The sequence below is a fragment of the Varanus komodoensis genome, unplaced genomic scaffold, assembly GCF_004798865.1.
Source record: "Varanus komodoensis strain SLA01 unplaced genomic scaffold, ASM479886v1 scaffold19, whole genome shotgun sequence".
Lineage (NCBI taxonomy): Eukaryota > Metazoa > Chordata > Lepidosauria > Squamata > Varanidae > Varanus > Varanus komodoensis.
The window spans coordinates 20,910,742-20,924,903 of NW_025335550.1; positions in this window are offsets into that span (position 1 = coordinate 20,910,742).

Sequence of the window (14,162 nt, forward strand, 5' to 3'; positions counted from 1 at the left end):
CTTTCTTTCATAAACTTTTTTCAAAAAGCACATATTTTTCAATGCACTGTTTTTTGTGGTGGCAATGTGAGTGGGGTTGCCATGGCAAATCAGAGTGCAAGCTCAGAAGTGTAGAGACCTTGACCACAGATTATGCTTGGATCCCTGCTTGATGCTAGAAAGTATGAACTGGGTCCTTGTTGAAAATCAAACTGGAATTAATTTCCCATACATTCCTATCAGTAGCTGCCTGAGCTTTTATCCAGAGATGCCAGTGACCGAACATAGAATTTTCTACGTGCAAAGCAGGTGTTCTGCCACAGAACAAGGTTCTTTCTCCATAAACTTCTAATCTGGCTTCCATCCCCATTCTTCATTCTCCCGGATCACGTCTTCTTCCAAGTGTTCAAGTCTACCCTGCATTCAAGAATGGTCCCTCTTTCTCATTAGGCTAAATCAACAACAAGCAAAGCGATAGAATTCACTTTAGCCAAACACAACCCCTCGGAATTCCCCTGCCTTTTTTCAAGGCAGGGAGAGAGGCAATCACTGGGAGGGGGTTCTGGAGTTGCTTTGAGGTCTCAGGTTTCCATGGCAGGAAGAAGCTTCAGTCCATTCCCAAGGAGCAGGGCGGGTCAGAGCCAGGGTTTTGGGGAAACCCCAAAGAGCACCTCCTCATGCTGCCCAGTATCTGCAAAACTCTGCTGAAGAACTAGAGCTCAGGCTTAATGCATTCCTGGTTTGTGGGACATTAATTATTACCCAGCCATTCCACAATGTTTTATCTCTTGCAGTACCATTGAAATTTGTTTGTTCCCTTACTCTCCCCCACCCCTCTTAAAAGCACCAGCTCATTGTGAAAGTAAAAACCTCTCAGATGGATGATTTGTTAAGGGAAGTTGCATTTTCCATTTGAGAGCTTTGAAATGCCTTGTATCGAAGGCACTTTCCGAGTCCTTGGCATTGACTCCATGTACATGCCAAGATGTAATTACATTTTCATTTTCTTTTCTTTTCTTCTCCTTTTCAAATGTTTATTGTAACTAGGCAAATGGCGTAAAAGACCCTTAGCCGGCTTCCGGTCTTTGCATTGTCCATTATTTATTTCTCTCCCTGTGAGGCTGTGGTGTACCTTGCTCAGAGCAGGAGACAGCCAGGCATTAAGAGTCTATAATTATATAAGTGTTGCTCTTAAATATTGCATGCAACATAACCTGAACTTTGTTCTTCCCTGCATCAACTTGATGATCTCTAACAAGACTGAATACAGAGTGAGGACCCACATGTATGAAAGGCTGCAGCCGCAAGAAGACCCATCCTTGGTTCTCTCTTGGGGGCCTTGTCATCTACTGGCTTGTGACATGTGTCTTGGGCAAAGGTGCTTCCCTACACTGGACTGAGCATCCTTCTATTGATGAACAGGTTTGGAAAGGATGGGAGACCACAACACTTCTTCATATAGTACATATTTCTGTACTGAGCAACAGCCAAATCTCTCTGGGTGGTGCACAACAGAATGGTTAGGTTCTCCTCTTCCAAAAAGCTCTGGCCCTCCTCCTTGCTTCGTTTGTTCTGCTGGGCTTGGTCTCAAGCCAAGTGCTTTGGTCCATTGGAAGGAGTGCCAGCCCAGAAGGTTCTGGGGTGGGTGATGTGTGGCCCTCTACAGGTGCGTCGACTGCAACTCTTAGTGTTCCACCAAGAGGAATGTGATAGCTAGGCCTGATGGAAAGTATGGCCCAACAACATCGGAAGGACAGCAGTAGTGGCTTGGGTGGCTTAAACACTTCCTTTGCACTGGAGTCCCCTTTAGCTCTGAGGAGTCTTTTGCCATTGGCCTAAGAAATGGAGGATAGGGGTTAAGCTCTTCCTTCTACTCCACAGTCCTGTCTTCCAGGAATAGAGCAACTTCCTGAGCTTTCTTGTTCCTGAGCTTTCTTGTTCTCCACCTACATCTGCCCTAGCTAGTGCCGCAACCACCAAGCACTTGAGAAATAATGCTTGGGCTATGTTTTGCAAAAGTAATTGCCCATGCAGGAAATGATTTCAAGTATTCCAGGTGTCTGTGCCTGAAATAGCAAGTTTGGCAACAAGTACGGGATGCTTCAATCATTGCTGCTGGCACGGAAGGTGGCGTTCACATGCCTCAGCACAAGAAGTAGCAGGCCTGCATGCACTTCGTCCGTTTCTCTCTGCTTTCTGCCTTGCATTATTTCTGTGATGGCTTTTTCTCCACTCTCTGTTTTGGTGAAAAGTTGACAGGGGCAGAAACTAGGAAGGTGCTTTATGCATTGCCCCAAAAGTGGAAAGCTACCCAGCAACCCAGAGGGCCAAAGAGGGCAATAATTTGCAGGCATTAGGACAAGCTGTTTTATAACGTGCAGCAAGGCCTCCTGCCTCTGCTTTGCAAGGTGGGAGCAAACTTGGGCTGGGAATGGTGTCTCGGCTTCCCAGCAAGGGGACTCAGGCTCCACACTATCCAGTTCCAAGATGCAAAGAAAATGGCTGTCCAAGTGGGCCATAGGCAGCGGTATATTCTGGAACAAGTATGGGTGGATCTTAGGGCAGGGAATGAAGGCCAGAAGGGTCAGTGGGAGATGTGTGGTCAGTAGACGTAGGTGAAAGTATAAAGCAGTAAGAGGAACTCACGGTGTGGGCAGAACCAGGGGCGAGCTTAGAAGATCTGTGTCCTGCATGAATTCTGGTCCTGACATGGACCATGACCAGGAGATGAGGAGGATGCTGTGCCACAGGACACTGGCAGGCCAAGGTCCAGAGAGTCACGGTGTCCATCAAGCATCAGGGCAACCCAGGCCCACAAAGAAGGGCTTGAGGAAGGGCTTAGGGCAAACAGAATGAGGCAGCCTACACGTGGACAAGGCTGCCAGGAGCAAGGCATCGGCTGGCATCTCATGGTCAGTGACCCAGGAGGACTGGAAGCAGGATCACGGAATGGCACAGACCAGAGAAACTACCAGTTCCAGGAACTAGCAAACCTTAACTGAGTGCCGGATTCCATCATGAACCTGGGCAGCCATTTTGGAAGTACATGTTTTCATGGGAGAGCTCCACTGAGACAGGTGAATTTCAAGCGTGAATTTCAAAAGAGTTAATTTCCACAACCTCTGTTCCCTCTTCCCTCCTGGCAGTAATTTTATCTGAAGATATCCAAACCAAATTGGGGGTAAGTAGGTAGGAGGCTCAGGTATCATGGATTTCTCACTGAATGTGTGCATTTGGTGAACTAAGCTATTCAGCATTAAGCCTAGCAACAACCAAATCCCTCTCCCCAGACTGTAATGATTTAACACTTTTTGAATCATTGATGGTTTTAATAAAGGAACAGCTCCTATTGCTTCATAACCTGGGAAGTAAAAATGAGTCACACTGCTGGGTTCCTTGTTGCCAAGTCAGACTGAGTTTCATTCAAAGATTGAACTTGACAGCAATTTCAAATACTGCAAGTGGAAACAGAATGAAGTCCCCTACCAACACTTCACAGAGGCCAATTGGCACCTTATGAGAGTTTTTTGATACCTGTAAAAAGATTAATGTCATGTTCGGAGAAACAAAAAATAAGCAGTGCATTTACTTTCCAGTTAGTTGCAGACAGAATTAATATTGATCTCTGTGCTCTTCTCAAAAGTGTTAGGCTTAAAGCAAAAGCCCAACAGCAAAGGAGGGACCACCTTCCTAGATAGATGGGCAGGAATCCTGAATTCATACAGGTTGGACCAAGATGTATTAATAATGCTGCTATGTCTATTCATACACCGGTACTTTATGCTGTTTGTCCATGTCTGCTGATGGCAACAGTTTGGTATTGATGCTTTTGACATTGCTAAGTCGATTGCTTGGCCTATGGAAGAAGAGAATACATGACATGATGAGCTGTAATACATGAGAAAAACCTAGAGTTGCTCCCCAGGGAACTGAGATGAAGCTGTGAAGAAGTCAGCAAAGGAGACATGAGCAGCCCAAAAACCTAAAGGAGATCTGAGGGGATTGAAAAGCGTTAAGCGTTAGGGTAGAGTTATCACAGGCCTTTTAAAATTGGGACTCCCCTTCTATGAAGTTCCAGGTCTAGAAAGACTCGAGCATGAGCTTATAAAACCAAGCAATGTTCCATGTGGAATAATCCTGTGCAGGTCTCTCAAAATGTAGGGTTTATGCCAATTTTATTATGTAACCTGAACTTGCCTTGTTTGACCTCCACTGTGAATGCAGGCCCGCTTTGAGAACAAAGCTCACACAATCCCAAGTTTGCCAAGCTGGTTTGAAAGATGCTAGAAAAATGGTTTAAAGATGCATATGCTAGAAAAAAATGGGACCTTCAGAAGCGCACATTTTGCAGGAAATGGCATGCTTCTGCTTTAGCCATGAGGCGGGGATGCACTTTTAGAGATACCTCTGTGTGCATCCTCTTCACTCAGGTGGGCACTGGGAGGGAATGTCTTCCTCACCCATGTTGGTAGGGCAACTTCCCCTGAATTCCAAGCATTTCATCAAGGAACCCAACATTTCTCTGATCTTCCTCACTTGCATTATTCAGTGGTGTTCTCAAGGGGTTTCTCTGTGTTGCGCCACCCAACAGGCGAGGTTTAGCCCCTTTCATTGCCCAGGCCCGCCTCCTAGTTACACGTCCCTGTGAAGTGGTAAGTATGAGAAATTCCCTCATGGAAGCTGCCCTGCAACAAGGATATGCCCCGGAGTGCTCTCCTGTTTAGCCCAGCTTCTTCCCCCATCACAGAATCGTGGAGTTGGAAGGGGCCACGAAGGCCCAGGACTCCACGCAGGACTCCAGGTTACACCATCCCACTCAGGTGGCTGCCTGGGGGAGCCTTCCAGGTCTAATTATGCCCAGTCTACCTGACAGTGCAGACAATGAGGACCAGAGTGGTGTCATGGATGGAGTGCTGGACTGGGGACCTGGGAGATCCAGGTTCTAATCCCCACTCAGCCATGGAGCCAACTGGGTGACTTTGGTCCAGTTCCAGACTCTCAGCCCAACCTACCTAACGGTCTTGTTGTGAGGATAAACTGAACCTATGTACGCAGTCTTGGGGTCCCCACAAAAAGGAAAAAAAACAAAACAACAAGATGGGACATAAATGTAGATGATGATGATACCACCATCACTACATGCATATGTACACACCCGCTGTCCCCCACAAAGCCAGTCTTGAATAAAAGCCAAGAAGTCCTCTTTCTTCCTTCCCTCATGGCCCTTAGGCGACTTGTGTGTTCGGCAGTGCCTGAAATAGACCTGGTATGTAGATGCTACAGTTGCCGCTAAGGAAGGGACTTCTTTAAAATGAGGTGACTGCCGCAAGCGGCTCTGTCTAGGAATGCCCGAGACCATGTCCCTCCGACTCCTTCAAGGGGTTGGAGGTAAATCACCCCCCGCTCTCAGTAGACATGGATGGTAGACGTGGCGTGGCCCACACACAATGGCCAAAAACAGCAACCACTGGTGTGGCAGGGAAGCATGAGCAGAGAAGTGGAACTTAGGGTTGTCTTCGACAGCAGCAGCACCATCATCTTTGGGTTGACAGTGCATCTCATGACAACTGCTAAAATATATATCGACTTACAGTGAGAGGAACAATTGGTGTTTGCAGGTCAATTCTTCCCAGGTTCTTTGCAAACACACACACACAAACATGTATGCATACATGTTGGAGACTGAATGTCTTCATAGCAGCCCTCTAAGACCCCGAAGTTGAAATGATAAATAAAAGGTCCAAAACGGCATTCATTGGCCTCAGAAAATTGATGTGCTGCCAGAAGAAGGAAAAGGAAATTAAAAGGAGCAAGAGCCCTTCCATGAGTAAAGCATTCCTTGCCGTTGGCTCAATAGCAAGAACAATATTAAAAAACAATGTGGTCTTTCCGGTGATCTTTCAAATAGCTGCCATTCATTGAGATGACTCAAGCAAATGTTTCTACATTCATGCATTTTTCTAGCACCAGGAGGACCGCGTATCAATTTGTAATTGGTTTGGAAGCGTCTCCTTTGAAGTCCCCGCAAGGTGGCCAAAGAGCTCTCTTCCTATCTTGCATGTACAATTTTCATATTTTTCCCTTGACTTGCTTCATGCTCTCTTGTAACAATGGCACTGCAACAGCCTGGCAATGGGGGATCTCCAAAGTTCAAAGCAATTCTTTGGCTTCTTTGTTCTCGCTCTGAAAGTTTTCATTAGGGTTTTTTTTAATCCCCCTTCCCTTTTATGTTTTGCATGATTCCTGTTTGATCTTTTCACCATTAATGCCAGTGTACAGGGGAGCAGGGCCTGCTTTTCTCTGGAAACTATGATCCCAGTATGCAGAGGATACCCGAAACAATGTCAGTGGGGAAACTGTGAGGTCAGAAAAAAGGTATTCACTGTGCAAAAGGTAAGATAAGGATGGTGGTGGAATACTTAAGGTGTCTGCAGCCAGATCCTAAGTTCTGGAAAGCTGAGTTAGAGATGTGCAGCTACGTATTAAAAGGTTTACTCTGGAGCAAATCAAAGCAGAACTCCATTACTTGCAAGATCCGGTGTGGTGTAGTGGTTAAGAGTGTGGGACTGAGGCCATCTGGGTTCTCGTCCCCACTCAGCCATGGAAGGCACTGGGTGGCTTTGGGGCAGGCACAGACCCTCAGCCCAGCCTACACCACATGGTTGTTGTTGTAAGGATAAGATTAAGAGGAGGAGAATCAAATAAACCACCTTGAGCTCCTTGAAGGGGAAAAAGATGGGATATCAATGTATTATATTTCTTATCAATATAATAAACAAATGAGTGAATCAATACTCCTCGTCTGTGTGTGTGTGTGCGGAGGGTATGTGTGTGTGTGACAATTGGTGTGTGTCATCACTGAAATGTGGGGCCAGACTGCCTGTTCCCTAAAAAAACAAAGCTGATTCCCTTTACACATTGCAGCTTGACTGAGCCCCAAAGGTCATGGTGTGGTGGAGGAGGAAACACGTAGACCAATAGCATGTGATCGTACACGCTCGTCATATCAGGCACAGGGCTGGCAGATTAGTTCCCGGGACCCAAGACTCACCATCCCCTATGCAGGGTGAGTTTCCCAGTTGCTTACTGGGGCCAAGTGGACTGTTTTGGCAGCAGCCAGATTGGCTGTGGGTTGCTTGTTCCTTTTCCCAATACCACGCTGTTTGATTGAATGGTCAGGACCATTAGGGGCTAATTAGATCTATTTATCCCATCTCAGCTGGCAGATAGTGTGGGCACGTACCCCTGCTAAACATCCAAGGACACAGTTGAAGGGATAGGCATTTCCCAAAGCTTCCCGCTCAGGGTTTGCAATTCCATATGGAGAAGTGGGAGGGCATAGAGGCTGTCTGAGCTCCCCCAGTGCAGAGGTTTGCAGCTCTGGAGGTGGGTGACACAGGACAGACTCCCTGGGGCACAAGGGGTAAGACCCGTCAGTAGCAAGTAGCAGCCACAGGGGAGTTGCCGGTAAGTCTTCACCGTCAACAACTTCTGCAGATCTTTTTGCCATCAAGGTGGCCTAGGCTTAATTCCGAAAGCAGGGCAAATTCCCGTGGAATTCCTGCCCCACTTTCACTTGCAAGCAGTTATTCTTTTTTCATTTTCCTCCGAAGGAGATCCAGTTCAGACTGAGAGCCTACGGTGGGAGCAGTGGGGCTTGAATGCTTTGTTCCCAGCTGAAATTCCAGTCCAGATTGTAGCTGCTGCACTTGTAATTTAAATTGCCCCAAAGTAATCCCCTAAAACAAAGCAACGGCCCTTTGGAAATATGGGCTTGTGTGTGTGTGTGGCACCTGTCTGGGAGAGGGGAAAGAGTTTGGGTTGACCTGTATCCCTCCATTCAGATCTCAATTTTTAGCAGGTTCCCTGAACTTGTGGGGTGATTTTGAGGTGCAGCTGCTAGTCTCTGGCCCTGGTTGGAAGCTGTGGATATTTAAGCCCATTCAATAATCAATGTTCAGTCTTATGAGGCATTAATGTGTGCATTCTCCTATCAGATATAAAACCTGTTGCAACTGAATCTTTCATGTATAATATCCTCCAAACTTTAGGTGCTTGAATCTTTTAAATGGGTTTTCATCTTCTTTTAACCTTCAGATGTGATAAGGTGCTTCCTTCCTGCTCCTCCGCCCCCCATTTGTGGCCATGCAGTGGAGATTGGACTGTTCTGCTAATTGGAAATATATATATTGCAATTACCTACCAGTCATGATGGCTACATATGACCTCAAGGATCACAGATAGAGCAGAATCAAAGAAGACTTTCTTAGCTGTGAAAATGTCCAAGTAGACAACTTTGCAGAAATTTGCCTGAATATTATTCAACATTTTCTAGTGTCATCTGCCATTCTCTGTAAGACATACACACACTGACTTCAATCAATGCTAGTAGGCCCTTGTACTAAGTAGAGCAAAATTATGGCATTCTCTTTTCAGTTATAGAAAAATAGGGAAGCCGGTATCATTAGGAAGGAATACAGCTCAAGCTGAAGGCCATCACGGTATGTAGGTTTTCCAGTATGGCTCCTTAGAAGTCTATTTTGGGTGGAACTTGTACCATCTGTTTCAACACATAATCCTAGCAATGGATGGAACACTCTCTTTCCAGTTCTATCAGTGTCACATATGTTCATTCGACAATTCACTCTATACTGGGTAAGTCTGTGAAATTAGATGTCGATATATAACACAAGCATTTACATTCAAATGTGAACTTTTTCCAAACATGTATATTTGCACACATGTTAATACCTATTTTTATATGCATTTTATCCTAAAATACACATTTTGTCTGCATTTTGGTGCACTTTTTTCAAGCTGGGAAATGTTACGGCAAAATTCAGGAAGGTGCAAAAACTTAGGGATAACTATGTTCCAATTGATATGTTAGTCTGGGAAGTGCGAATCTGGTCAGTTTACTTAAAAATGTGGACTTAGTCTGGGAAGTGCGAATCTGGTCAGTTTACTTAAAAATGTGGACCAAAAAAAGTCTTCGACATCCCTAGATAATGCCCAAGCTCATCACTTGTAGAAGTTAATGTACCATATTTCATATGCAGTGATAACAGTCCCCTCTAGACTAATATTGCTGCAGCTTAAATGACACTAATGCAGAAGTTCATGACTGCATAATACAGTATATAATTCTGAGAACAGGCTTTAACAGCAGCCATAGTTCCTCAAATGAACTCAATCCATTATCAGCATAAAAGTCTTTCTGATGGAAAATTATATTTTAGAGTGAATAATGGACAGTCCTCCAACAGGTGTGTAGGGAAAAGAAATGGAAAAGACAGACAAGTGAAAAATGTTGATCAGGTATAAGTAACCAACATTCAGTCCAATCACACACAGAAAAACTATGATTGTATCTCCCTTATGAATGCTTCCTTACACAACCGTCTCTCTTTTCTTGCTGCACACAAAACTATGCACAAAACTCCTTGCATTCAAACCATTCTCCTTTCCTTCAGGTTAGTGATATGTCAAATATTTTTACTCTATTCTTTAATCAGAGTTCTTTCACTTTTTAAAAGTAGAATAACCTTTTGATGAAATTCTAATGGCTGCAGTGTGGGGTTTCAGTGTGAGTCTCAGTTACAAACTGGCTAGAGGGCATGAATGACTGTGCTGTCTTCTGTTGTACATCAGACCATCTGCCTCATGGTCTACAGCCTCCTTAGCTTCCCATACTTCAGTTAATATCCAAAGCAAGATAGCTTCAGATAACTTCTCCTATAAGGCTTCTTCAGATCAGGAAGTGTTGCCTTGCAGAGTGATGGGGTGAGGTATAATTTGAAACACCACACAACATGACAGTGAAACAAAACAAAATGGAATGAGATGAGATGAGATAAGACTAGTCTGGATGAGAGGAGACTAAACAACACTAAACGAGATGAGAATAGATGAGAGGAGATGTGGAGAATTCTTGGCCATCTTCCCACGATAAGTTCCAAAGAAGGTAACAAGTTAAGTTCCAGAACAGCACAACAAGAAATGCAAAATCACTTCTAAAGTGTTCCAAGTCTTAACTGGCTGGCGGTAAGAAAATGCCAGTGTTGGCAGTAGATGGACCTCAATGGGGAGATCATGCCATAATTGGGAGTTCACCACTGAGAAGGCCCTTTTCATTGCTACCATCCTTTGGAAGATGCCTTTGGAGAAGTGTCTCAGATGAGGAGCATAATAAGTGGTTCATGGTGGTTTCCTCACAAGCATTTTTTTTTTAAATAATGGCTTCATAGCCATTTCATTGCCATAGCTTTCTACAAAGATTCCTGTGAAATGAAGATTAGTATGGGAGTTGTGAACTTTCCATCCTACCTGTACACAAGGCAGGCTAAACTCAATGGAGGCTTGTGGGACTCCTTATCCATTGCAGTTTTTCTTTTGAACATTATAGAAGCTGTGGTGGTGCTCCATGATGGTGAACTCCACCCCCAAATAGGGTCACCCCTAGGGAGCACCATGGATAGCTCCTGTGATGCTGAAAAGAGACCCTGCAATGGATTAGGAGCCATTGGTGAAGCTATACAGTGGAAGTAAATATAGACCTAAGCCTTGACCGCAAATGTCCCAGCATGCCTGGTTGCCATTTAGATCTTCGGATGTTCATCTCAAAGAGCTACACAGAAATCTGTAACTGTGTTTGGGGAAATGCATTGAAGGAATGCACATGATTCAAAGCTTGAGAAGATTAAAGGTAGTTTAAACTTTATGTATTTATTTGGGTCCTTGTTGTTGTTGTTAGTCGCGAAGTCATGTCCGACCCATCCCGACCCCATGGACAACATTCCTCCACGCCTTCCTGTCCTCCACCATCCCCCGGAGTCCACTCAAGCTCACACCAACTGCTTCAGTGACTCCATCCAGCCACCTCATCCTCTGCCATGCCCTTCTTCTTTTGCCATCAGTTGTTCCCAGCATTAGGCTCTTCTCCAGTGAGACCTTCTTTCTCATTAGGTGGCCAAAGTATTTGAGTTTCATCTTCAGGATCTGGCCTTCTAAAGAGCAGTCAGGGTTGATCTCCTCTAGGACTGACCGGTTTGATTGCCTTGCGGTCCAAGGGACTCGCAGGAGTCTCCTCCAGCACCACAATTCAAAGGCCTCAATCCTTTTGTGCTCAGCCTTCCTTATGGTCCCATGTACAGAGTTCTGTGATGTAGCAGCACATTTGGATACAGGGCAAGCGCACTCACCCACTTACACTGTGTGAAAACACTTGCTTTGACTCTCCATCAAGAATTCCTAGCACATCCAAACTTTCTTAAGACTGGGCCTCACATTAACACTCTCTCTCTCTCTCTCTCTCTCTCTCTCTCTCTCTCTCTCTCTCTCTCACATGCACACACCCCATCAGCACAATCTTGGTTGGCAGGGAACTGTGCAGAGAAAACTGCTGCTAGGAAAGCATGGGAAATTTTCTATGTATGTTTCATGCTGCTTCTCTGATAAAGTGGAAAGTCCTTTAAGGCCACAATGGCTCCTGTGAGAATTAAAAGCTGTTTATTTTAAGTGCATACCCCCCTCCCAAAAATTGGCCCTAAAGCATCGTGCAGAACAGCGCAAACATATCATGTAAAGCAGTTATTAAGCACAACCAAAACATAAAAGAGCAACAGAACGTAAGACAGAACGGTGCATTCATTTGCAGGGATTATGCAAATCTGCAGGACAGACTGCAGATTTTGTGAAATCTGTCTCATGGATTGTCAGGTGTCTTTTGTTCTGTCATCTGCTCACTGGTGGAATTAGATGTATTTTAAGAAGAATTCTGTTCTATTGAATTAATTTTGGATTAGGTCACAATTCTGAGGAATTTGCATGACTTGGAAATAACTGGTCCACTGTCAAATCCACAAGTCAGATTCATAGAAATCTGAATTTATTTGAATCCATTGCAGATTTCTCTGGAATTCCTAGCGCTGACTATTGCTCGTCAGGCTCTTTGTGTGTGTTTCCTTTTGGTCTCCAAAGCTGAGGATTAATCTCATATCCCGAGGTTTCAGCAAGGGGCGGCATAGAAATGTAATAATAATAATAATAATAATAATAATAATAATAATAATAATAATATCCAGTTCTGTGTAGACTGTGAAGAAAGCCCAGCCTGTCTGAGAGGAGACACTGTAGGATCCTTGTATGAATCCTGCATGTTGGGGAACATCTCACCATCATGGCCATGCGCTCAGAGCAGCCATTGTGGTTGGGTCCAGGGAAGAATGTGTCGGATTCTCTGGGCTCAGCTTCCCAGAGTCCAGTCCACTTTGCGGCAGCTCAGCGTACAAGTTCCTAGCAAGCGCATCCAGTGTTCATGGCCCCACTTGCAAGAAATGAACTCCCGTGCTCCTGGCACCAAAGAAGTCTGGTTGTGAGGTGCTCATTCATGAGGGACCCACCAGGAAGCCCCCTGACTGCTGCCCAAGCCCTTTTGTGCAACCAGGGCTCAGCAAGCATTCTTGATCTTCCTCTTGGCTCAGCTCTCTTTGGAAGATTTGCCTGAGCACAAGAGGAATCCCACGAATGCTCAGGGGGATGGATTAATCCCATCCCTAGTTGGGTCCACCCATGTTTGCTTGAGAAAAGATGACCACCTCTGGTGCAGTTGTGGCAGTCATTTATGGATTAAGAATTGGAACAAGCACCATCTGCTGCGTTTCTGCAAAAAAATGCCTGGATGCAATAGTCCTAGTTATGTAATGTTTATTTTGTGCAGCCTCTGTGAACCAACTATATTTCTACACTGATCTCTTCAGGGTGTCTTCAGCAGTTATTTACTTGCTTTGAGTAAGGATCCGGTAAATTGGATTCCGATTGGCTGGGAATTCGAGGCAGGTGGGAAAGAATTGGGAAAGGGTATCTAGGGAAAGACAGTCGGGGATGGGGAGTCTATCCATGCTAAACAGGGAGACAGAAGTTCTGCTGGTGCATGTGGGTTTTTTTTTTAAGTACAAGTAGAAAGCAGAGTAGAAAGTGCTTGAGTATTAAACCATTGCTTCTTTGTGGGATAGCCATGTATATTTGGAGATCAGGGAGTAGGAAGCAGGTGGATGGGAGATACTAAGAGCCTGCCCTACAGTCTTGAGCAAGGAAGGTTTCAAAAGCAGGCAGTAAGAACCCACATAAGCCATTTGTGCAGGAAGAAATACAATGGGCCTCTGATATCAGGGAGAGACTGCACACAAGAGCTGGACCTGGTTTTGACTGTATTTGGCTGGGGTGGAGGTTGAAGGAATTTGGCCTGAGTTAAAAGAAGTCATTAAGCAGCTTGTAACAGCAACAGTCTCTCTTGCATCCTAAGCAATTGTCACTAAGCAGTCTTTTGAAACCCCCGACATAAATATCGGTAATCCTTTGTCTGCAAAATATCCCTTTAATAAAAGACTGGTGTAATGCGACTTGTCTGTACTGTGGGTGCCCATTTCATGCATAAGCTTCTTAAGGCAGCTACTCGGAGGTTTCAAAGTATTCTCACAGGGTTGGTGGCACCGGCCATGGATCAGCTGGTGGAGCTGTTCTGGATCAGTTTCTGGCCAAGAGTTCCTCAAGCCCTGGAATATAAGCATGTGCTGTAAGTAAGAAACCCCATGCGAGGGATCGCCCAGTGAAGGAGCAGTTCCCCACTGATGGTGGCAGTGCTAGGGAGAGGAAATCCTTAAAGTTTCCCTCTCTGTCTTGTACATAGAAATGGCGACAGTAGCAGCAAAACTCGTCCAGTCCCAGAATAGCTGTGGTTTTAGGATTCCTCTGCCTATCCAAACTGTACATTTTCTTCTGCATGAAGGGCATCCAGTTTTGATGTCTCCCCCCCCCCCCCCGGGCCATGACATATAATTCCATTTAGCTCTCTGTGACATTTTACTCCTTATTCCATGAACGCTGCAAGAGAAGAATAGAAAAAGGCAGCCTTCTTTGAGGGCATACGGTGACGTGAATACGCAGCTTCTTGTGAATTCTGTTAGTGAACTCCATAGAATCTAATCAGTCCAGAGTTGGTATGGTAACAATGATTACTTTATTGACTTAACGGGCCTGTTCTGACTTGTTTAATGCGTACAAGCAAATAATGAATTATTTTGTTTTGTTTCGTTTTTTAATGCAAAGCAGGGGCTGGGGGAAGCTTCTGAAAGACAATGCTGTCCATGCACACTGAGTGAACTCCATTCACACTGACTGATATT